At 38.3% G+C, this 25,234-nt stretch overlaps 1 protein-coding gene and 1 long non-coding RNA gene across 2 annotated transcripts in view; both read right to left on the bottom strand.

The window, feature by feature from the left end:
* LOC138755334 (band 4.1-like protein 3) overlaps window positions 1-3,085 on the bottom strand; it is a 267,478-nt gene extending 264,393 nt beyond the window's left edge. Inside the window, exon 1 of the mRNA XM_069921122.1 lies at window positions 2,724-3,085. The gene's annotated coding sequence lies outside the window, so the exon portion shown is untranslated. The remainder of the gene's footprint in view (window positions 1-2,723) is intronic.
* Window positions 3,086-5,260: 2,175 nt separating this feature from the next.
* On the bottom strand, window positions 5,261-24,980 carry LOC138752695 (uncharacterized). The gene is made up of 3 exons (XR_011350847.1): window positions 24,956-24,980; window positions 11,030-11,230; window positions 5,261-6,040 (listed from the first exon to the last, which is right to left on the bottom strand). It is a non-coding gene; the product is annotated as an uncharacterized lncRNA (long non-coding RNA).
* Between the last annotated feature and the right edge of the window lie 254 nt (window positions 24,981-25,234).

The following is a 25,234-nucleotide window of genomic DNA, read 5'->3' as shown; positions in this document are numbered from 1 at the left end:
TATTTCTCTTCTTAAAAGATAATAATCCAATATCTCATTTTTAGGTACTGATTTGGGAATTTATTGAAGCTAGATGTACAAATATAATTTGGTTTATACAAGTTAATACCAAGTTGATGCATTGAAGAAACTATACTTAAATCTAAACTCAGTATTCTGGAGCAACTCAGCAGGTCAAACTTGACCCTTTATCAAGGGTTTCTGCTCTACATGTCGGCCGTTCTTTCTTTCCCAATGATCCCTCTTAACCTGTTGAGTTCCTTCAGCAGATTGAGTTTAGCTTCAGATTCTAGCATCAACAGTCTCTAATTAATAATTCGTTGTCTCACTGTCCAGTTATATCTAAAGAGAGTAGATTAATGGAAAGTGCATGTTTTCTGTTTTGGACATGCTGTACTACTTCTGGATCAAATAATACACAAATATTATTTGTGGTGTGGTGGAATGCTATCCACCACACCACATTTGTTCACGCCAAATGTCTTTAAATTGTAGAAAATTACTGAAAACCTCATGTCCAAAAGGGATATAAAGTGTGGTTCTCTGCAGCAAAACCATACCCCAGGAGTGGACTATAACTTCCCAAACACATGAAAAGAAGATTTTATTTTTTAACTTCCCCACTCAGCATCAGATTCAAAGCTGAGTCCCAGAGCAAAATAGTAACCCAATCTCAAAGCTTTTCCTTTCAGAAGAACTGATGAAAAGCTCTTTCAGATCTTTAATATATAAACCATTAATTTTTTTCTCTCTCCTCTATGAATCCTTCTGAATATTTCTGGTATTTTCGCTTTTACTTCACAGTTGCAATGAATGAGAGATTTCCCTGAATTGAGAATTCATATCAATCAAAATTAGAAAAGGAAATCCACAGGACTGAAACCCCACTCTCTTCATGGCCTCTGAATTCAGTCAAGAATATACTGTAGTTGCTTCACCACCAAATACACACTCCTGTTCATACTTAGTAGGCAAAGCATTTGGATATTTTAGGCAGTCGACTAATAAAGCAAGCCATTCCTATACACATTGCTGTTAGCTAACAGAGGAAAGGAGTGGAGTGGAAAAAATAAACTTTTTTTGGACAAAATATCCCTTATAACTAAAAGATAAAATGAAAGACAGCAGGCTATTAATGTTCATAAACATTTTTGGATGTGTTTGTAGAAAGGCAGGAGTCAGTTATCAAGTTACTAATGCGTCAGAACATTCCTCCATTTCACATGTCCCCAATACCTTACCTACCCTTTGGCGATCTCAAGTATCAATGATGGTATATTCAAAATTTAAGGTGTTTTGTTCCTCCTGTTTTCTGCTAAACCAAAATCCCTGATTATGGTTGGTGAGATGACCATTTATAACAAAATCTTTCGCTTTTTTAAAAAAATATTAGGCATCCTCAGAGCCAAGTTTAATCCAATCCATATCCCATGTTTACATGTTCATGATTCTAGTCCACATCATTAGAAAAAGCAGGAGCTTCATCCCTTCTCACTTGTCATACAAAAGAAACTCAACAGTTAACTGAACACTGATCATAAATGGAACTCTGATTTGCATGGCTTGGTACTACACCAACCAACGCATGTACCCACTGAGTCAAAGAAACAAGGGACACTTTTTTTTTATTCTGGCCAAGTGAAGCGTTTCAAATTTACTTAATGTTCTCTTCAAATATTTGAGGAGAACTCCTTAAAAGTTCATTGATACCTTAAATTATATCAGTAAAACTACCAACTACATTATTGTAAACACAATATTGGAATTCTCAGCATACAAGATTTAAAATTGACTGAGTCCTATTACATAGCATTCAAAATTAGAATCACATTTGCAGTTCCAGTGAACCTACTTGTTGTTAAGATATGGAGGTCAAGGAAGGTCATCAGAAAATTAGGATTAAGAGACACAAGAGGCTGTACATTTTGTAACTGTTGTATGCGCCTGCTTTATGGCATGTGCACAAGAACCTGTGCAAACTGCACAAGATCTTGGCTTCTTTCCCATGAATTAATCATTCCCCAGAACAGAGATGCACAATCATCATTTACTATTTTATTCCTTGATATCATATTACAGGTTTTTCTTTATAAAATATTCCAAATGGAATATGCAAAAGAAAATGTGGTCATTGTTAAAAGTTAGGTTCACTGAAACCTAAATAGATAACTGTACTGCACTACAATCTTAATCCCTGACTGAAAGCACAGTTTACTTGATGTTATTCAAGTCCACAGACAAGTTTTAAACAAGATGCAGACAACACACAAACATTTCAACATGGCTTGAAAAACCATATTAATATACTCGATTTTAAATAGAGATTTCCATTTTGTTGAAAGATAGTCAAAGTGATGGCAAATGACAGCAAGTTCAAAATAGGATAAAGTTATTGTTAATTTCCATTTTGTAAAGAAACAAGATGACATTTTACTTATACTTGGGGTACACAAATGACCTAAAGCCAAGATGTACTTATGGAATGTAACACATAGATTTTATATGAATTTAGAATGCTTGAATTAATATAATCACTTGTCTTCACTTTGAAACCAAACAGTAAAAATAATTCAAACAAGTTGTGAAATGTCTTAAATTAAATCCTGTTAAAATGTGCAAACACTTGAGAAATTAACCTCAGACATAAAATTTAGAAAATCGTAGTAGTTTTCTTAATGTATTATGTAATTGAAAATAAATATTATAATTATTTGATTACTCACAGTGTCAAACCATGTTCCGGTCCAGAAAAGATGTTAAATCACATTATGGATCGTTGTATTGTAACATGAAAAACAAAATTACCAGTGAGAAGAAGAGTGCAGCTAAAAAGAGGATTAACGTTCAAATACGTACAATGCTGTTTTTTTAACTATTTATTCCAATGATATGAATGTGTCCTCCACTCCTAAAATGCTTAAGCTCAGATTTATTATTATGATCAAATAACTTTAACATTAATTCAAGTTTCTGCAGAAATGAAATTAGTCGGTGCACGTCAGTGTTTCAAAAAGTTTTCAGACATTTATTGACTGTGCTTTTAACCCAATCAGCTAACTAGTTTTAACTAAAACTAGATCAATATTAAAAATCATTCAATTTTTCTTTTAATATTTTCTTTCAATTGTTTTTATCTTTAAGCAAACAGACATCCTTTCTGGTTTCAGAAATTATAAACTCGATAAAATTTATGATAACATTACAGTGTTTGTGGTTAAATAGACTTCGATTTTTCCAACAAGCCAAGGGATCAGTTTATTCTTAGTTTTGTTATTCAATAATTAATACAACTACTTAAATCAAAATCATTTTAAAATAAATTTGTTTAAACCTTGATTAACAGATTCATTTTTGATTTCTACGTTCTAATGAAAAGCAGAAATGATTCCAAATGTTGATTATCTTTCAACTTGACCCTTTGAACTTTATGAGTCGGCAAAAAAAATCAGCCTACATCAAGGTTGATTGTTCAGTATAAACTATATTTATTTGAAACCAGTTGTAAATTAATACAACTTAATCAGTAGTGTTCAATCACAAAACTGCAAGATAATCAAATGAAAGTAGATCAGCTGATGAGTCCTTTCCCACTGCCAGCATTTAAAAAAATCAATAAAATGCATTAGTCATGGGGATGAATACATGGTACAGAAACAATTGCATTTTAAATGCTCTCTAAGTCAGCATGTTCAATTAAATCTCATGCAACCATCCGTGGGATTGAGGACCAAACTGTTTAGAAAAGCGTTTCCGTCAACGAGCCTCCAGCAGATAATGAAAATATTCAAGTCGTACTTATATTTCCATTTTTACTGAGCGATCTTTGCTCGAGATTTGCTTAAAAAGTCCCTTGGAGGACGATGGCGTTTGGATTTGTTCTTTACAACTAGTCCGCGACTTCTCCTATATTTTCGGGTGAAAGAGGAGACGATTTATTATTTTGCTGTCCTATCTCAGAGGGCAGAAGTGGAAATCCGTGTCTGCCGGACCTGACTTGGTTTAGCAGATCATCATCAAGAAATATTAAGCCTCGGGCTGACTGATGAGGAGCAACTCAGCACATTTCTGATCAGCCAAAGCGAAGACGGACAATAAAAAGAAACAGCCGCTACTCCTTGGCCGGGGTTTCAAGAGCAAGACCTTTCCAAAGCCTCTTACCTTCTAAAAACACTTCAGAAGTCCCTCATCTGTATGGGAAAGATTCAAGGGCTGAAAAGATCGGCCTAAAAGACTAATCCGTTTGTTTAAACGATATTGTTGTTGAAATGCGGAATTAAACATCTGAACTGCATACATGTACCTGATAAACATCGCAACTCCACATCCACTTTCTATTTGAGCAATGCAATCACTGCTGAACAAGCTTCCAAAGCCAGCCAGCGAATCGAAAGGCAGACGCGTCTGCACACCGCCCAGGAGAGGTGGACGCGCTCATCCTATTGGTCATCCACATTTCAAAGTGACCTGGTGCAGCAGAAGGAACTTTCGGCCCAGGGATGTGGCCACCTTAAATCGAGATGGGATCGATAATGGAGAAAAACACAGCAGAAGTCTGCTGACACCGTGGTTGAAGTAAAAACACAAAGCTGGAGAAACTCAGCAGGAGTCTCCTTTATATCCAGCAGCGGGATGGGGAACAGGGAGTCTGGTCCAGCAGAAACCAGAGAAGTCCATTTGACACCAAGTGTGTCCGGACAGAAAATAAGGTGTGGGGCACCAATTTACCGGGGGTCTTGGTTTGACAGTAGATGTGAGTCTGGGAGTGGGTCACAGAATCGAAATGGTTGGCCACTGGGAGATCCTTCTCACTGATGCAGATAGAGCGAAGGTGTTCAGCGAAGGAGTCTCCCAGTCTCTTCTTGGGAGAGTTTTTGCAAAATACTGATATTGCTGGTGAAAGTGTGTGCATTAATGGAATAGAGAAGAAAATTTGGTATCTAGATCTGGGAAAGGCTACAGCATTTTGGTTCTCATTAGTAAATCCGAATATGCCTTTCATCATGCCAAGAAATAGATGCTCTTCCTTTTTCACACCAGTCCCCAAAGCTTTTTTTGAATACACTGCAGCACTCTTGCAGTTCTCCTATGTGCTGACAGGGTAGTCTTAGAACAAAAAAATAAACATAGCAAACCTTCTTGTTTTATTTATTTTTATTTGTATATATTGGATGCATAATGAATGATGCATTTGAGTTGCTAAATAATTCAAAACCTCATCCTTAACTTGAGCTGATGCCCCATAAATGCTATGGCTGATTTTTTAGGCTCAGACCATCATTGATAGAATGGCTTTTCTGGACACAAATAAAATTACTTGCAGATAATTTTCAGTCAGCAGTAACCATGTATGTAAGGTGCTCACCTCATTTATAGTTGTCATCAGTCTGAGCATGCACCTGTACCAGAATTGTGTTTTGTGAGAGAACTACATTAAATTAACCTGGGAGTTCTGGGAATTCCATTTACTGATGCTATCTCTTCATTTAATCAGTCTGTGGATGTATGAAGAGATTAAACATGAAACTATATGAATATTAAATCAAAGAGCTTTCAAAAATAGAGACAAATGAAAATTGGTTCTTATCTCATTTAAGTCAAGTTTATGATCATCTGATTGCACAAGTACAACCAAATGAAACAGAGTTCTTGAGTCCTTGTGCAAAACACACAGGTACACAACCACATAACACGCATAGAGACAAACAATACATATGCAGGACAAGTATTCATATGGACAAATAAATAAATATTTTTTAATGAATATGAGAGCCTCGGATGGTTAGTGTGGGCAGTTCCTTGGGTCGTTCAGCATTTTCATTGCCTGTGGAAAGAAGCTGTTCCTCAGCCTGGTGGTGCTGGCACTGATACTCCTGTATCTTCCCAACAGGAGCAGCTGAAAAATGCTGTGGGCAGGGTGGAAAGGGTCCTCAATGATTTTGCATGCCCTCTTCATCTGATGATCCCAGTCGATCCTGTCGATCTGGGGAGGCGGGGGTGGGGTGTCGGTGACTCCAGTTATCCTTCTGCCAATCTTATGGTCCTGTGGATTGCAACCGTACCACTAAAAGTTACAAATCTAAAAATCCTAAATGTTAAAACAATTATTCAATTTTTAAAAATCTTCAACAATCTGAATTCATGAGTCATACTAACAAAGAAAACTTACATCAGAATGGATTACACAAACATGCTGGAAAATCTCAGCAGGTCACACAGAATCCATAGGAAAGGTAATCAATGTTTTGGGCCTGGGTCCTTAAGTAGATATTACATTAGAATGGATACAACCTAATTTTTTTAAAGAGTAGTCAGTGTGTACTGCTAAGAACTGCAAACTCTTTCCCTTATATAAAAATATCAAGACCTTTTGCAACATCAAATGAAACTTGGTCCCACAACTTACATTATGCAGTATCAATAACTCCAAAAGACTGAAGTTATGAAAAACTGATAAGCTTTTATTCACAATAGAATGGAGTCACATCCATGATGGACGACCGTCCTTAACTGGAGAGGGGGCTGTGGAACAGTCACCTTTATTCAGGAGCCTGTGGGAGGAGCCACAGATACAGGCGCTCTATGGGCGTGTCCAGACATTTTAATATACAAAGAGTGGCTTACTACAGAGTCCGGCAGGGAGAAGTGCATTAGATGTCATCAAAAATTAAGTCTTTTGGGAGGTCTGATCTGCCGCTATAAATGTCATAGTGCCGGCAATGGGATTCTGAACAGTTTGGGGTGTCTGTATGTAGTCGATGTCTGTTTAATCGAAGTGTGGCAACAAATCTGGCATGCCATCTGTTGGGGCTGGGGTAACCTGCCATGGCTCTCATGCACCATGGGTGATGATAGGTGAGTGGAGTGCAGGGTGGTCAGTAATGGTCTCCAGAACTCCTGAGGGCACCAGGTCCCTACCAGAGATTGTGTTCTCATACTCATCAGGGTACGCCACATAGGCATATTGGGGATTGGCATGGAGGTGACATGGAACCTTTCGACCAGTGAGTCAGACATGGCTGCTCATGTGCTTCTGGAGTAGGACCAGCCCTGGGAATGTCAGCCAGGCTGACAGTGTGGTCCTTGTTGCAGATTTCCTACAGAAGGAAAATGCTCTTTCATGTGGAGTGGCATTGGTGGCAGTACAAAGGAGTGATCTGATGGAGTGAAGTGCCTCTATGAGGACATCTTGCCAGTGAGAGACTAGAAGGTCTTCAGACCACAGGGCTAGGAAGATGACCTTCCAGACAATGGCATTCTCCCTTTCTACCTGCCCATTCTCTTGGGTGGTTATGCTCATGGCGATACCTCTGGACAGCAGGTATTGGCGCAGCTCATCAATCATAAAGGAAGGCCTCCAATTGCTATGGATATAGCAGAAGAACCCAAAGAGAGTGAAGAGGCTGCAGTGCTTTGATGACTGTAGCAGTTGTCATGTCCAGGCAAGGGATGGCGAATAGAAAATGTGAATAATCGTCGATGAGGTTAAAGAAGTACATGTTGCAGTCAGAGGAGGGGAGGGGTCCTTTGACTTTGATGCTCAGGTGTTCAAAGGGGCAGGTGGCCTTTATCAGTTGCACTCTGTCTGGTTGATAGAAGTGCAGTTTGCACTCCGCGCAGACCTGGCAGTTCCTGATCATAGTCTGGGTCTCCTCAATGGAGTAAGGCAAATTGTGGGCTTTGATAAAATGGAAGAACCTGGTGACTCCAGGGTGGCAGAGATCATTGTGGAGGGCTTGCAATTGGTCTATTTGGCACACGTTCCTCAGGATAGAGCATCTGGGGGCTCATTGAGTTTCCCGGGCCGGTGTATCGTAGTTGTATGGGGAAAGTTCAATTCTTGTCATTTTTTGATTTTACCTCGCTGCTGGTTGTTGTACATGAAAGCCACTGCCCGTTGGTTAGTCCGTAAGGTAAATCATTGTTTGCTTTGTAATGTCTCCAATGCCATACTGCCTCAACAATAGTTTTGGCCTCCTCCTCAGATTGGGAGGTTATGTGTCAAGATGGGATGACTAAATTACTTAAAGATATAGTTTAGTCAATTATAATTTTTTTTTACATCAATTGTATTTGACCCCTGAGAAATTGAAAAGATGTGGATTTAGTCATTCGGATTTATGTTTTAGGTGTGGACTACATACTGGAACATTTTTTATATGTAGTTTGGCTTTGTGATAAAGTTCAAACCTTTTGGGAAAAAATTAGAGTATTTTTTGAAAAATTATTTAAGATTAAATTGCCATTAGACCCAGAAATTTTTTTGCTGAGTTATACTGTATCTTTGACTGGTTTGGGGTTGGACAAGTTTTAAACGGCTTTTGTTCGTCTAGTATTGGCGGTAGCACAGATTACATGGAAAGATAATGTATAAGTGAATATAGTCCACTGGCATAATGAATTGAGATCTTGTATTTATATGGAAAAAATAACATAATTTGCATGATCATTATTCTTATTTTGTTCAGATGTGGTCACCTTATTTGGAATGTATGGGTTTCGAAATATCCTAAATCTTTTTGTTACAAGTTTGAGATATTACACAGTTTATGTATGTAATTAATTGATACATGGTTTTTTTGCTCCCCTTGTGGGGCTTGCTGAGGGTCGGAGGGAGAGGGTGGGTTTATATTGTTTCAGTTTATTTTGTTATTATCTTTATGTATTATTTTTTATATATTTTGAAAATCTTAAATAAAGTTTAAAAAAAATAGCTTTGGCCTCCTCCTTGACAGAGAAGTGTCGAATTTCGGGGCCCTGGAGAGTGCTTGAAAAAAAAGCAACAGGTTGCCTGTCTGGTTAAGTATGGCCACCAGAGTGAAGTCGGATGCATCGCTCTCCAACTAGAATGGGATGGATTCATCCACACCATGCATCGAGGCCTTGGCAATGTCTGCTTTGATGTGGCTGAAAGCTGTATGGGTCTCTGGGGCCAGGGGAAAGATTTAACGAGGAGCCGAGCCTTATTCGCATAATTGAGGACCCACTGGGCATAGTAGGAAAAGAAGCCCAGGCAGCTTTTCAGGGCTTTTAGAGGCTATTGGGAAGGGGGGAGTTCCCAAAGTGGGTGCATGCAATTGAGATCAGGGTCAATGACTCAGTTTTCCATGAAGCAGCCAAGGATGGCAAGGTGGGTTGTGCAAAATACACATTTAACCTTATTGTATGCGAGGTTAAGGAGTTTGGCCTGGAGGAATTTTTGGAGTCACGATCCTGCTGTTCATAGCCACAAATGGTGATGTTGTCACCAGGAATGTGTCGTGTAGCTCAAACAGGTCTACCATTCTGTCCATCTCTCGCTGGAAGACCGAACCCCCATTGGTGACACCTCACAAACCAGTGTATTGGTGGTCTTCCGGGAGGATGGGAAGCTGGTGATAAGCTGACTTAACATCGATGGTGGAAAAAACCCAATATTGCATGATTTAATATACCGTAATCAGATATGCAGGGAAGATGGCACACATCCCGCTGCATGTATCTTTTAATGGTCTGTCTGTAGTCAATGACCATACTGTTTTAATCCCCATTCCGCACCACCACCACTTGGGCTCTCCAAGGGCTGGTACTGGCTTCAATGATCCCCTCATTGAGTAGTCGCTGCACCTCCGACCTTATAAAGGCCCTGTCCCCGGCAGTGCACTGTCTACTTTTGGGAGTAGCACTGCACCGTGTTTGGGCGAATGAAGCTCTCCGTGATCCCACTATTGAACAGGCAGATGACCGTTTACCTGGATGTCCATCATCAATCTGGCGAGTTGGTGAGGACTACCTTGATCCTGTGTGATGGAGGCCAGTGTCAGGTCAATGACTGCACCTACGGTTGAGAGTTCGATCACAAGATGATGGCATCCAAGATGGCAGCCCCCACAGCTTACAAGTAGTGTTGCTGGATTTCGAAGATGGCGACGTCTAAGATGGTAGCCCCATGGCTCACATGCTGCTGCTGGGACTGAAATGGTGGCATCCAAGATGGCGGCCCCCATGGTCCGCACACAGTGCTGCTGGATTGGTGTGACTTGGACATGCACACTTTCATATAATACCCTTTCTTCCCACAGTTGGAGCAGTCCGGAACTTTTGCCAGACAGTGTTTTCTTGGGTGCTTGCCCAGGCCACAGAAATAGCATTTTGGGTGCTCACAGAGTACAGCGGCTGTGGTCAGGTCACTGGTAGTACATGGCGTTAGCGGAGTTAGATGCTTGTGGAGTACAGCGGTCCATGGTCGGATCGCTGGTGGTGCATGGCGGTACGTCCCAAGATGGCAGTGCCCAGGGCAACCACAAGATGCCGTGTTGTCAGCATAATAAACTTTCAGATTCTGGAGAACCACCTCTATCGTGCCTGCCAATTCGACTGCTCTCCATAAATTAATCTCACCTTACTCCAACAGCCTCTGGTGGATGTAGTTGGACCAGATGCCTGCAACGTACGTGTCTGTAATCAGGTTCTCCATGGCTGTCAAGGCTTTGCTCGATTGCCCGGGTCACTGTTTTTGAGTGGCCAGGTGTCTTGCATAGACTTGTTTACCTTCTTCAGGTACTGGCCTTTCAGAATGTCCATCACCTCTGGGTATGACAAGGTGACCCTGATCATTGAGTATACCAGGGCCTGACCCGGGAGTGTAGTACATACAGCTTGTCATTCTCTGATTGAACAATGGTAGTTGATGTCTGCAGGATCGCTTGATGGAGGCTTCAGGTGATTGAGGGTTGATTTCCAACTTTTCCGGCTTCAGGATCTGCTCCATTATCAAAATTTCTTGCAAATAAAACTGATGCACCATCAATAACTCCAAAGGACTGAAGTTATGTAAAACTGATAGGCTTTTATTCACAATTGAATGGAGTCACGTCCATGATGGTCAACTATCCTGAACTGGGGAGGGGGCTGTGGAACAATCATCTTTATTCAGGAGTCTGTGGGAGGGGCCACAGGTACAATTAGACAATGGGCGTGCCCAGACAGATAAATATACAAGCAGCATTTTATCACACAACAGCTATGAGATAATAGACAAGAATGTACTAACCTTGTGGACAGAACCAACAGTTAATTGCAGGGTTTGAGTCAGCTTGTTCTCAATTTTGCACAGTCAAAGTCAGGAATGTACTGGAGCTCAGATGACAGCATATCTGGCATCCCACTCTAAGGCTAAGACTGCACACTAATTTCATATCTGTCATGAACTGAGGATCCAGATGAACTTTGCATCCAGTCCTTTAGTTTTAGTCTGCAATGAATAGGAATATCAAGGCACAGAGAAAGTTATATGTAGAGTTAAATGGCTCAGGGTTTATTCCTTTACTTTCCTTAACTAAGTGCTTTTAACTTAATTTTTAGCACAAATTAACTTTTAAGGAATTTTATATTTCTAGATTTTAAAATTTATTTTTAATTTATTTAAATCTATGACAATGTCCCTGATTATTAGTGGCATTTAAGAACTTCAAAAATCATTGGGGAACTCTGGGCTTGAAGCAACAAAAACCAAACACTTCAATTTGTACTGCAGGACAGTCAGAACAATCAGGCCACCAGAACATTTGGACTCGAGGGGCTGCAGAAAGTATGGCTGTAGGAGCAAGAACAGGCATCAGGCTACAGTAACCATGAACCAGTAATTATTCACCTAAGAGGTTAGGAGTTTGCAGAGGTTTGGTATATTAGAAGCCCTGGCAAACTTCGACAGATGTGTGGCGGAAAGTATGCTGACTGGCTGCATCACAGTCTGGTATGGAAACACCGATACCCATGAATAGAAAGCCCCCCAAGAGGTAGTGGGCACAGCCCAGGACATTACAGGAAAAACCCTCCCCCCTATTGAGTACCTCTCCAGGGAACGCTGCCATTAGGGCAGCAGCAATCATCAAAAACCCTCACCACCCAGCACAGGCTCTGTTCTTGCTGCTGCCATCAGGGAAGAGGTATAGGTGCCACAAGACTCGCACCACCAGGTTCAAGGACAGCTGCCACCCCTCCACCATCAAACTCTGCAATGACAAACTCAATCAGGGATTCATTTAAGGACTCTTATTTGTACACTTTATTGATTTTCTTTGTTTTCCCTGTATTGCTCAGTTTGTTTACATTCATTATCTCTTTACAGTTCTTTTGATTGTTTACATGTTTATGCTGTGTACTGTTTATTTTTTGCACTAACAATTAATTGGAATTCTGCCACACCCGCAGGAAAAAGGAATCTCAGGGTTAGATGTTAATGTCATGTATGTTTTCTGACAATAAATCTGAAATTTGAATCTGAAAAGCTCCATTTAACATTGCATTTAACTTGTAATTTTGTCAGTCACATTCCTACGCTGCAAAAATTCATGTTTTAATTTGGGCACCAACTGAACAATGAACTGGGAACTCTGTTTTTTGGCACTATTTAGTGACAATTGCCATTGCAAGATTGGGGAGATGATTAGTTAGTTTTTGCAGCAGTCAATTCCAAAAACCACTAAATAAGAGATTGATGTTATGTTCATAAATCATTTGTGGCCATCCTCCATTCAGTGTGATTTTGAAGATATTATCCTGTTTTCATTAGGGAGAAGCAACTGCAGATGATGTGAAGGCTTCTGTTTTCTCTGCCATTTAAACAGATTCTGCTTTCTCAATATTGCTGGACAACATTCTGTTCTCTGTGGCCTTAAATTTACAATCTGCGTGCCTCTTGAAATGGAATGGAAATAAGTACATGCACCCATTCTAAAACAGGAATTAACCACTCAAAATATTCATCCTACTACTAGTTTAGCCAGAAAACTAAACTAGTTTAGCCAGAGTAGAAACTCAACCATATTGGGTTATAGGTTTCAAAACCAAATATAAGTGCATTATTTATTAATGCACAGTATTTGAAAATGTAGAACATTTCAGAAATAGTAAATAGTATTTTGGAAAGTTTCGTGCATAACTTGCTGCAAAATCGTTGTCAAGTTTAAACAATAAATGAGAAAAAGATAAATGTGTATGTATATAACATTTTCTTGAAACATTTTTTTCCATTTGCCTCAGACACATCTTAAATATTTTTACATTCTTTTCTGCCAAATTTTCCATTTGCCTTTTCAACTAATTTTATTGATACTCTTCTTCAATTGAATCCTTTCCAAAAAGAATTGATTGCTAATACAGGTATTTATAACAGCTTATGTCCTCTATCCAATGATAAAATTAAAAGTGCTTGGGAATTGAAATTTGCGCAGTGACTTTCCGATGATTTATGGGAGAACATTTTTTTGACTTGTCAATAATTCTTCATTTTGTGCCTGTCACTATTTGATTCAGTTCAAGGTAGTGCATAGGCCACATATGTCTAAGGACAGATTGGCCAGTATTTTTCCAAATACAAATCCTATTTGTGAAAGGTGTAAATCCAAAGAGGCCACTTTGATTCATATGTTTTGGTCCTGTACAAAGATAGATAATTTTTGGCAGGGTGTTTTTGAAAGTTTAGCTAAAGTGTTGGACCTAGATTTACTGCCAAATTTACCCACAGCTATTTTTGAGATCACAGTATTGAGAATCAGTTTTTGCACCTGCTTCAGCCCAAAGGATAGCAGCCTTTTCAACATTGATGGCAAGGTGAGCTAAATTACTCAAATGGAAAGATTGCAATCTGCCGACTTTACTTCAATGGCTTCCCTCCACCATGTAATGCTTAGATTGAGAAAAAATTAAAAGTCAGATATTTGATACGACCTTTAACTTCGAAGAAACCTGGAGATAATTTATTCAATATTTTTGTATGATTCAAACTAATAAATGAAATTGAACCACATCCAGTTTTGTGTGGTGCTTACTCAGGAAGAATCTGTATTCTACTTACTTTGAAATGACTCTCAGAATGGATTGACCAGTTGTTTTTGTTTTTTGGGCTTTTAAAAAATATCTCTCCCCTCCCCCACCACCCAATCAGAGTTTCATGGTTTTTTTTTGTTTTATGCATTAACTTTTTATTTCCTTAATGTAACTGTGAATATATGGAACTGTTGAATTAATCTGAAAGGACTTGATTGTTATATTCAAGGACCATGTAGATTACTTTTTCATGTTTTATGTATATTATTCTATGCTTTTTCTTTTTTGTGTAAAATTTAAAAAATTAAACATATCTTGACCAGAAATGAATCTTGTCAGTGGAATGAGAAGGAACATGAAATGCTATTTTTTCCTGACTCTGGAACACAATCCAACAGCTGTTATTTGGAGCATAATTAATTTCTAGTTTAAGTTATTCAATTTGAAATTGCAGAGATAGTCATTGTTACCAATTGTAGTGTAAAGAGTTGTAAAAAAGCATCAGGAATGGCCCATTGAATCTCATCAGCCTGCTCCACATTCACTCCAATCATGGTTGAATTACATCTTAAGCCCTTACAGCCATATTTATCCATTGCCCATACTTTGACTAACAAAGTATTTTTAATTGCCTATCTGTTCATGTGCCTGCCTGAATACCTCTTAAACTTCATTATTGTTCTGTTTCCAGCACCCCCATGGCAGCGTGATCCAGTTGCCCTATTACTCTGTTAAAAAAAATGCTTTATAAATTTCCTTTGATCACTCCTCCTCTCACCTCAAAGTATATACTCTAGCATTTGACATTTACACTCTGACGATCTACCCTAATATTCTCATAATCCCATCCAGGAAACATCCTGGTGAACCTCTTCACCACCCTCTCCAAAGTTTTTACATTCTTCCTATAGTGGAGTGACTAGAACAACAAAAATAAACTCCAATCATGGCTTAACCAAAGCTTTGTATAAAAAAAATGGCAAAACAATTAATGCTTTGTACGTTAATGCGTGAAGTATGTAAAAAAAATAGATGAATAGCTCAAATAGAGGTATGATGTGATAACACTTATAGCGAAATAATTGCAAATGGATCATAGTTGTAACTGAATATTCAGGGATATATGACTTTTAGGAAGGATGATTGGAAGGAAAAATATGCTGTACCTGTAGCAAATTTAAAAGATAAAGCAAGTACAAATTGAAAATATGATCCAGGCTTAGATATTGAGTCCACTTGAGTCAAGGTTAAAAACAATAAAGAAGATACCAATTGGAATAGCATATGTAAAGGTTAAAACCTTGTGTTTTTGATTCTTAGTTAATTTTGTGTTAGTCTCTTTAAGAGATCTATTGTTTGTAGCATTACCATAGTGACTATGATGTAATATGTCATAATATCCATTCAGACTAAGAGCTTGCATCTCGTTCTTTGAAGAACAATGAAGGAGACACGAGCTCAAGATAATTTTCTATGAATTAGTATTATTTCATACATCTCTTTCAAGTTGATTATCGTTATATCTTTAAATAAAGTATATGCTTTATTTATTCATCATTATGAAAATCTTAATGCAAAGTTAGCAAAATGGATAAAAATTTTATCAACGAATTAAAGCTACATCAACAAAGTTTGGTTTTTTGGATTAATAAGTTAGTAATTGGGAATATTGTCCTCACATTTCCTTGAAGATGACACGTTTTGAAATTTGGGAACACTAGAACCTGGAAAGTGTCGTCTATATTTTGATTTATATAAAATTATAATTGTAAACTGTTTGGAAAAAAGGCTTGTAAAATTTGTTTGAAAGAATTCAACTTGTTAAAAGCAAAGAGACATTCTTGCTGTAACAATACAACATTCCAAACCAGTAAATAAGAACATGTCTGTGAATTGCACAGTTTAAAATTGAGCTAACGTCTTAGAAGACACCTGTGACCTTGGAAAGATATGATACAGCTCTGGTTCACAGAATCTGGCAGGAAGCCCAGAAGAATGTGTTATTAAAAGATAAACAACCAGAGATAAGGAAAGCTTGTGTGCATATTCAGATTCAAGGCAATTCAGAGAAATTCTCTTAAAGGGACCACGCAAGATACAAATTTGTTTACTGTTCCCAGGAACCAGGAGATGCCAGGTTTCAGTGTGAAGAACCCAAAATGGATAAGAAGAGGTCATGTCAGGCTAAATACCTCGAGCAAACAGCTCCTCTCAAAGAACTGTTTAGTTGTGAGTTGAGCCAACAAGGCGGACCAACAACGCTTGACAGGAGGTTGGAACCAGCCACCATAGAAGAGGCAGCTTCAACTACCAAGCAAGAAGGTGGCACCGATAAGGCACTGAAGACCTCATTAGCTGAATTAAAGGTTAGTGAAATTGGAACAGTTGAATGTCTGTACCAAGTGAAATGCAGAAGATAGAGACTCAATCAGCAATATCTGGAAAATTCAGATGTGAACCCTGATGATAGTATTTCCAAGGTTATGAGCGTAGGAAGATCTTCAAAGTCTTCAAAGGCATCTGGAGCACGTACAGCTTCATCTGTTTCAAGCATATCAGCTACGCATGCGAAGGCATTTGTAGGCTTGGCAACTGTCTGTGCTCAACAGTGGTTGAAGAAAAGATATGCTTTAGAAGATATGGAAGTTGAAATGAAGAATCAGCAAGAAGAACAAAATAGATTACTGAAGAGAGAAAAGAAAAGGAACAACATGCTATGAAGATGGCCAAAGTAAAACCATTAGCTCAAGCTTCTGCAAGATTCAACACTCAAAGTGAAATAGCCAAAAAGCTAGCACCTAACATTCCAGCGGATCAATGGGTACTGCAGCCACAAGAAACAAGTATACTCTAGCAAGGAGCCACAGGTGTGGCTGCGAGTGCTCAAATGACAATGACCAACCCTGTGGAAAGAACTAGCGACATTCAATCTCTTCAGAGCACACAATATATGAATCTTCCCATAAGGAGAGTATTTCAAAAAAGGTTCACAATGTGAGCTGATCATACTCAGCCATGGTTTCTCTTCATGTTGCTCTTCATACTCTTCATGTTGCTGAAGAACCAGTGACAAGTCAAGGATCTCCATCAATGCTATCACTGGTCCTACACCTATGGCACTAGTTCAAGATCGGTTTGCTTCATTCACAACAGTCGCAAGCCATGGTGGACAAGACAATACATTACGCATAGCAAAACAAAATGAAATCTCTGTTATGTTAGTACAGCAACAAGGTTTTTTAATTTTTTTTTATTTTTCACACTATGAACCATATTAATCAAAATACACACAAACATTTCTCTCTTGAATATACACAGTGGCATTTTCTTTTTCCCCACTCCCTTCCCTCCCTCCTCCCCACCCCCCTCCAAACCCATTAAACATTCAGCATATACAATACAATAAACCCATTAAACAATGTCATCACACAATGAAAATAAATAAGAAAATTGTGTCATCTATTTTTACACACTGGGTCAGTTTATTTCATCTTCTTCTCATTCTATCATTTTAGGGGGTGGAGGTCCGCGGTAGGCCCTCTCTGTTGTGTTCCGTGTACGTTTCCCAAATTTGTTCAAATAAATTGGAATACATTTATTTATTTCCATGTACCATTGCTTTACTCTCAGGCTCTCTTCTGATTTCCAAGTTCACATTATACATTTTTTTGCTACAGCTAAGGTTATCATAATAAATCTTTTTTGCGCTTCATCCAGTTTTAGGTCTAATTCTTTACTTCTTATATTACTTAGAAGAAAGATCTCTGGATTTTTTGGCATGTTGCTTTTTGTGATTTATTTAATATCTGATTTAGATCTTCCCAAATTTTTTTCGCTTTCTCACATGCCCAAATTGCATGTACTGTTGTTCCTGTTTCCTTCTTACAGTGAAAACATTTATCTGATAATGTTGGATCCCATTTATTTAACTTTTGGGGCGTGATATATAGCCTGTGTAACCAATTATAGTGTATCATGCATAACCTCATATTTATTATATTTCTCATAGTTCCGGAGCATAACTTTTCCCATATTTCATTTTTTATCTTTATGTTTAGATCTTTTTCCCACTTTTGTTTGGGTTTATAGCTTATTTCATCATTTTCTTTCTCTTGCAGTTTGATGTATATGTTTGTTATAAAGCTTTTAATTATCATAGTGTCTGTAATCACATATTCAAAGCTGCTTCCTTCTGGTAATCTCAGTCTGCTTCCCAATTTGCCCTTGAAGTAGGTTTTCAGTTGGTGGTAATGCAAACATTGTACCATGAGTTATTCCATATTTGTACTTCATTTGTTCAAATGATAATAAATTATTTCCCAAAAAACAATTTTCTATTCTTTTAATTCCTTTTCTCTCCCATTCTCTAAAGGAAAGGTTATCTATTGTGAAAGGGATTAGGTGATTTTGTGTCAATAATAATTTTGATAGTTGGTAATTTGTTTTTTCCTTTCTACGTGAATCTTCTTCCAAATGTTGAGCAGATGGCGCAGTACTGGTGAACTTCTAAATTGCACCAGTTTTTCATCCCACTTATAAAGTATATGTTCTGGTACCTTCTCCCCTATTTTATCTAGCTCTATCTTGGTCCAATCTGGTGTTTCCCTTGTTTTATAAAAATCTGATAGATATCTTAATTGTGCTGCTCTATAATAATTTTTAAAGTTTGGTAGCTGCAAACCACATTGTTTGTACCATTCTGTTAATTTGTCTAGAGCTATCCTCGGTTTCCCAGCTTTCCATAAGAATTTCCTTATTATTCTCTTTAGTTCATTGAAGAATTTTTCTGTTAGGCGAATTGGTAACAATTGAAATGCAATTTACCCTTCCTATCAGTGTTAGTGGTAAATCTTTCCAATGTTCTAAGTCATCTTGGAGTTTCTTCATTAATGGCTGATAATTTAATTTGTATAGATGGCCTAGATTATTATCTAGTCTAATACCTAGGTATCGGATTGCTTGTGTTTGCCATTTAAATGGTGATTCTTTTTTAAACTTTGTGTAATCCACATCATTCATTGGCATTGTTTCACTTTTATTTGCATTGATCTTGTACTCCGATATTTCTCCATATTCCTTAAATTTCTTATGTAATTCTTTTATTGATAATTCTGGTTCTGTTAAGTATTCTATGATGTCATCTGCAAATAGACTGATTTTATATTCCTTCTCTTTTATTTTTATCCCTTTTATTTTATTTTCTGTTCTTATCTGTTCTGCCAATGGTTCTATTGCTAAAACAAACAGTGAGGGACATAGTTCTATTGTTAAAATGAACAGTGATGGAGATAGTGGACATTCCTGCCTAATTGACCTGCTTAATTTAAATTGGTTTGATATATATCTATTTACTGTCACTTTCTCCATTGGACCCTTATATAATGCTTTAATCCAATTAATATATTTCTCTGGTAGGTTGAACCTCTGTAGTACTTTGAATAAATAATTCCATTCTACCCTGTCAAAGGTTTTCTCTGCGTCTGATGGCATCTTATTTCCTTGTACTGCATGGATTAAGTTAATGAACTTACAGACATTGTCCGTTGTTCATCTTTTCCTAATAAATCCAGTTTGATCTAGTTTTACTATTTTTGGTACACAGTTGGCCAATCTGTCTGCTAATAGTTTTGCTATCATCTTATAATCTGAGTTAAGTAGAGATATTGGTCTATACGATGCTGGTGTTAGTGGATCTTTCCCAGTCTTTGGTATTACTGTGATTTTTGCTGTTTTACATGAATCTGGCAAGTTTTGTGTTTCTTCTATCTGGTTCATTACTTCCAAGAGAGGAGGAATTAGTAACTCTTTGAATGTTTTACAGAATTCTATTGGGAGTCCGTCCTCCCCAGGCATTTTATTGTTTGGTAGCTTTTTTAATATATCTTGTATTTCCTCTATTTCAAATGGTTTTATCAATTTGTTTTGCTCCTCTTCTTGCAATTTTGGTAGTTCAATTTTAGCTAGAAACTCATCTTTTTTGTCTTCTTTCCCTTCATTCTCAGTTCGGTATAATTGATTGTAGAATTCCTTAAAGTTTTCATTGATCTCTGTTGGGTTATATGTAATTTGTTTGTCCTTTTTCCTTGATGCCAATACCATTCTTTTAGCTTGTTCTGTTTTAAGCTGCCAAGCTAGTATTTTGTGCATTTTTTTTTCTTAGCTCATAATACTTCTCTTTTATTTTCATTATGTTCTTCTCCACCTAATATGTTTGTAGTTTTTCATATTTTATTTTTTTGTCCGCCAATTCTCTTTTTGTTGCATTTTCCCTTGTGCTAGTTCTTTTTCTGTCCTTACTATTTCCCTTTCCAGCTGTTCTATTTCCTGATTGTAGTCCTTCTTCATCTTAGTTACATAACTTCTGATGAAGTTATTGCATCCCATAAATACAGAATCAGTGAAAGACAAATTTATATTATTTCAAAGTACATTTTAATTTGGCACTCAATAAATTCTCTAAATTCTTGTCTTTTGAGTAACATGGAGTTTAATCTCCATCTATATGTTCTTGGTGGGATGTCCTCCAGTTCTATGGGTAATAACAGGGGTGAGTGATCAGATAACAATCTAGCTTTATATTCCGTTTTCCTACCTCTCCCTTGGATATGGGCTGACAACAGGAACAGGTCAATCCTTAAGTTTGTTTTATGCCTACTCAAATAATATGGGTATTCCTTCTTTGGGTGTTGTCTCCTCCATATATCCAAAAGTTGCATTTCCTGCATTGATTTAACCATAAATTTGGCTACTTTGTTCTTTCTGCTAGTCTTTTGTCCAGTTTTATCTATCTTTGAATCCAAATTAAGGTTAAAGTCCCCTCCTATCAATATATTCCCTTGCGTATCTACAATCTTCAAAACAATATCTTGCATAAACTTTTGATCCTCTTCATTAGGTGCATATATATTGACCAAATTCCAGAGTTGTGTATATATCTGACACTTCACCATTACATATCTCTGTGCTGGATCTATTATTTCCTCCTCTATTTTGATTGGTACATTTTTATTGATTAGTATAGCTACACCTCTGGCTTTTGAGTTATATGATGCTGCCATTATGTGCCCTACTCAGTCTCTCTTTAATTTATTATGTTCCACTTCAGTTAGATGCATTTCCTGCATGAATGCAATATCCATTTTTTCTTTTTTCAGTAAATTTAATAGCCTCTTCCTTTTGATTTGGTTATGTATTCTGTTAATATTTATAGTCATATAGTTCAACATGGCCATCTCATACTCTGTTTACATGTCATTTCCACTTCCTCACCACCACCTTTCCCCTTTTCCCCATTTCCATTTCTCAGTTTTCTTTTTTTGAATGAACTCTATGACAACACTTCTAAAACATAAAATACTTCAACCACTCCCACATCTAAAATTCCCTTAACCCCAAGTGTCCGTCCCCCCTCTCTAAGTCACCCCTTGTCCCTTGCCGGGCAACCACAACTCCCCTCTCCATTCGGACTGCGAACCTGTTCGTAAGTGTCAACTGATTTCGCAATGACTGTTATTCTCTCCCATCCAACCCCCTCCAGAAAAGACTCATCTTCACATTAAAACAAAGCTCCCCCTCTTTTCTTCTTTTTCTTTTTTTTAAACCCCTCTTTCCCCCCCCTCTCCCTTATTTTCCTTTTCTTCCCTCCTTTAGTTCTTACTTGTACATTATTTTTTACATCATTATATGTAGTTTGTTGTCATTCTTTGTTCTTGTTACACATCTCTTCATCTCTCATTCCGTCTTGCAGGCATTCTGCAAATTCTCGTGCTTTCTCCGGATCCGAGAACAGTTTGTTTTGCTCTCCTGGGATAACTATTTTAAGCACCGCTGGATATCTTAACATAAATTTATAAGCCTTTTTTCCATAGGATTGATTTTGCTGCGTTAAACTCCTTCCTCTTCTTCAGGAGCTCAAAACTTATGTCTGGGTAGAATTTTTTTTTGACCTTTGTACTACAGTGGTTTTTTGTCTTCTCTAATTTTATTCAATGCCTTCTCCAATATATTTTCTCTTGTTGTGTATCTCAGAAATTTTACTCAAACGGATCTTGGTTTTTGTTGTGATTGTGGTTTCGGGGCTAATGTTCTGTGTGCCCTTTCTATTTCCATTCCTTCCTGCATTTCTGGCATTCACAGGACTTTTGGGATCCATTCTTTTATAAATTCTTTCATATTTTTGCCTTCTTCATCTTCCTTAAGGCCCTCTATCTTTATATTGTTTCGCCTACTATAGTTTTCCATTATATCCATCTTCTGAGCTAACAACTCCTCTGTTTCTTTAACTTTGTCACTTTCTTTCAATTTTCTTTTTAAGTCGTTCACTTCCATTTCTACCGCCATTACACGTTATTCCACATTTTCTAATCTTTTCCCTACATCTGCTATGACCAGCTCTATTCTACTCATTTTTTTTTCTGTACTTTTCATTTTTCTTTTAATTTCACAAAATTCTATTGTCAACCATTCTTTTAATGCTTTCATTTGTTCTTGAAATTTTTTAAAATCTATGTACTGTCCATTCATTTTACCTCCTATTCCTCCGTGCAGAGCTTGATGTTCTTCTTCTTCTGTGTCTGCTCTTAGGTTTGTGTCTTCTATTTCTCTTCCTTGTATCAGTGTCTCTTCTGACTTTCTTGTTGAGCTGCTTGTCTCAGTTTGTTGGGTTTTTTGTTCATGGTTTCTTGATGTTGGTCCTCTTCTTCTGGGCTGGTTATCTGTTGTGTCACCCGCTTCCTTTTTTCTTTCTCACCCCTCCCTTTCCCATTGTTTTCTTTATCTTCCAACTGGGAGCCCTGTCGGACATCTCTCAGCTGTTCGTGCTGTGGGGTTTCACTCCACAGCTGGTCCCCCCTCCCATCGGTGTTCTCCTTGTCATGCGCGATTCCTCGCGCATGCACAGTTGCGCACCTCTGTTTGGCTCAGTGAGCTATTTTTGCAGTCCCACGGTCGGTGGGTCACAACCCTGCGGGGTCTCCACCAACTTCGGGGAGCAGGCTCCTCTTTTCAAGGCGGGTCCCTGCTTTTTCGTGCAGGCAAGGCCTTCACCCTTCTCTTCCGGTGTCTTTCCTTCTTTTTTCCCCATTGTTTTTGGTTTTTCTTTCTTAGGTGCCATTTTCTCCACACCTTTATCTTTTATTTGTTGTGTTTTGTGTATCTGGGGCTTTTCTTTTTCTTCACTTTTTTTCTTCTTTTCTGGAGAGGGCTGCTATTCTCCTACCGGCCACTACTCCATCACGTAACTCCATGCAGCAACAAGGTTCATACGGTTTACCTAAGAAGGAAATTCCAGTTTTTAAATGGAAATCCATTACAATATTTGATGTTCATGAAATCCTTTGATCACATTGAAAATAATACTAAAAACGCTAAAGATCGTCTAGACAGGAGAAGGAGTTAGTCAAAAGTTGCCAATATGAACCCAGAACAAGGTTTTAAAAGGGCAAAAGCATTATTACATCATCATTATGGCAATGAACAGAAAATTGCAAGGGCCACATAGACAAGATTCTTTCTTAGTCAACAATAAAATCAGAGGACACAAAGGCTTTACAAGCATATGCACTCTTTCTGAGAGGATGTTGTAACGCAATGGGAAGTTGCATACATTTGCAAGAGCTGAATTTGCTTGCTAATTTGTCAATTATTGTAAATAAATTACCTTACAAGCTGAATGATTTATGGAGAAACAAAGTTGCAGAGCTTAAGATGCTTCCCGGAATGGACAACACTTTTGAGGATGTTGTACAATTCTTGGAATGGCATATATATCTTCACACCATACCAGTATTTGGAAATATTAAGGATACTTCAATAGTTCCTAAAGGTGTAAAGATGTCTAAATCATCATCTCAACAGAATCCAAAGGGAAGTACCTTTGTTACTGCTGTGTCAGACACAAGCACAAGAAAGAACAAGGAAACAAAGGAAAAGGAAGATCAGATTGTTCAGGAAAATGGTTTGTATTGGAAAGATAAAGATCCTTTAGAAAGATGTTCACAATTGGAGGAAAAACTTGTATGATGAGAAATTAACTTTTTTTAAAAAAAATGAAATATTTTTTGGTTGGTTGTGCAAAGGACACATCAGCAGAACTTGTAATAAGCGACTCAGTTGTGATTTATGCAGTTTAAAACTTCCCAAGTTACTGCATACTCAAAATAAAGTTGAGAAAGATGTCAAACAATCTGAATCCAAACTAAAGTCACAGTCAGAGAGGATGCTTCAGCTTCGGTTCAAACAGTCTTACTGGGGCTGGTAACAGAGCTCTCTCAATAGTTCCTGTGCAGGTTAAATCTAAAAAGGGAGCTTCATACTGAAGACCTATGCATTTCTTAATCCAGGAAGTACTGCATTATTTTGTATTGTTGAATTAATTAATAAACTTCATCTTCATGGTAAAAGATCACAGATCTTATTGAAGACAAAGAATGATGAGAAGAACAATGAAATATAGTTTCAGGTTTACAGATTGCCGAATTGAATTGCAATGAATTTTGTGATCTTCCAAGTGTATATACTCAAAAGATTATGGCTGTGAATAAGGAGAATATTCCCTATCAGAATGATATCAAACAGTGGGATCATCTAAAGAACATTTTCTGACCCAATATTGATGCCAAAATTGAAATGTTAATTGGATTAGATGTACCAAAAGCTCTCAAACCTCTAGAAGTAATAAGGAGCCAAAATGACAGACCTTATTCCATGTGAACATTGCTTGGATGGACAATTAACAGACCATAAGGAGGTAAAAATGAATAATAATCAGGGGTCGAACATAAATGTCAGCAGAATTTCTGATGTCAAACTTAATGATCTGTGGGAACAACAGTTTAAAATTGATTTCCATGAATGTCTCACAGATATTCAAGAACCATCAAAGGAGGACAAACAGTTTCTGGATTTAGTTTCAAATTCTATTAAACATGTCGATGGTCATTACTGGATAACATTACCTTTGAAGAAAAGGGAAATTTGTACACCAGACAATAAAATAATTACAGAAGTGTATTTGAAGAGAAAATTCAAGAGAAATCCTTCCTTTCATTTGAAATATACAAATGTCATGTCAGATATGATAACCAAGGGTTATGTGGAAAAGGTATCAAAAGATATCTTGAATGTAAAGATGGTAGAAAATGGCATTTACCTCATCATGGCCCGGCCCCGCCCCCGGCCCCGCCCCCGGCCCCGCCCCCGGCCCCGCCCCGGCCCCGCCCCCGGCCCCGGCCCCGGCCCCGCCCCCGGCCCCGCCCCCGGCCCCGCCCCCGGCCCCGCCCCCGGCCCCGCCCCCGGCCCCGCCCCCGGGCCCCGCCCCCGGCCCCGCCCCCGGCCCCGCCCCGGCCCCGCCCCGGCCCGACCCCGGACCGCCCCCGGCCCCGGCCCGGCCCCGCCCCGCCCCGCCCCGGCCCCGCCCAGGGCCCCGCCC

The sequence above is a fragment of the Narcine bancroftii genome, chromosome 2 (genome assembly GCF_036971445.1).
Source record: "Narcine bancroftii isolate sNarBan1 chromosome 2, sNarBan1.hap1, whole genome shotgun sequence".
Classification (NCBI taxonomy): Eukaryota; Metazoa; Chordata; class Chondrichthyes; order Torpediniformes; family Narcinidae; genus Narcine; species Narcine bancroftii.
This window is presented reverse-complemented; position numbering and strand designations above follow the sequence as displayed.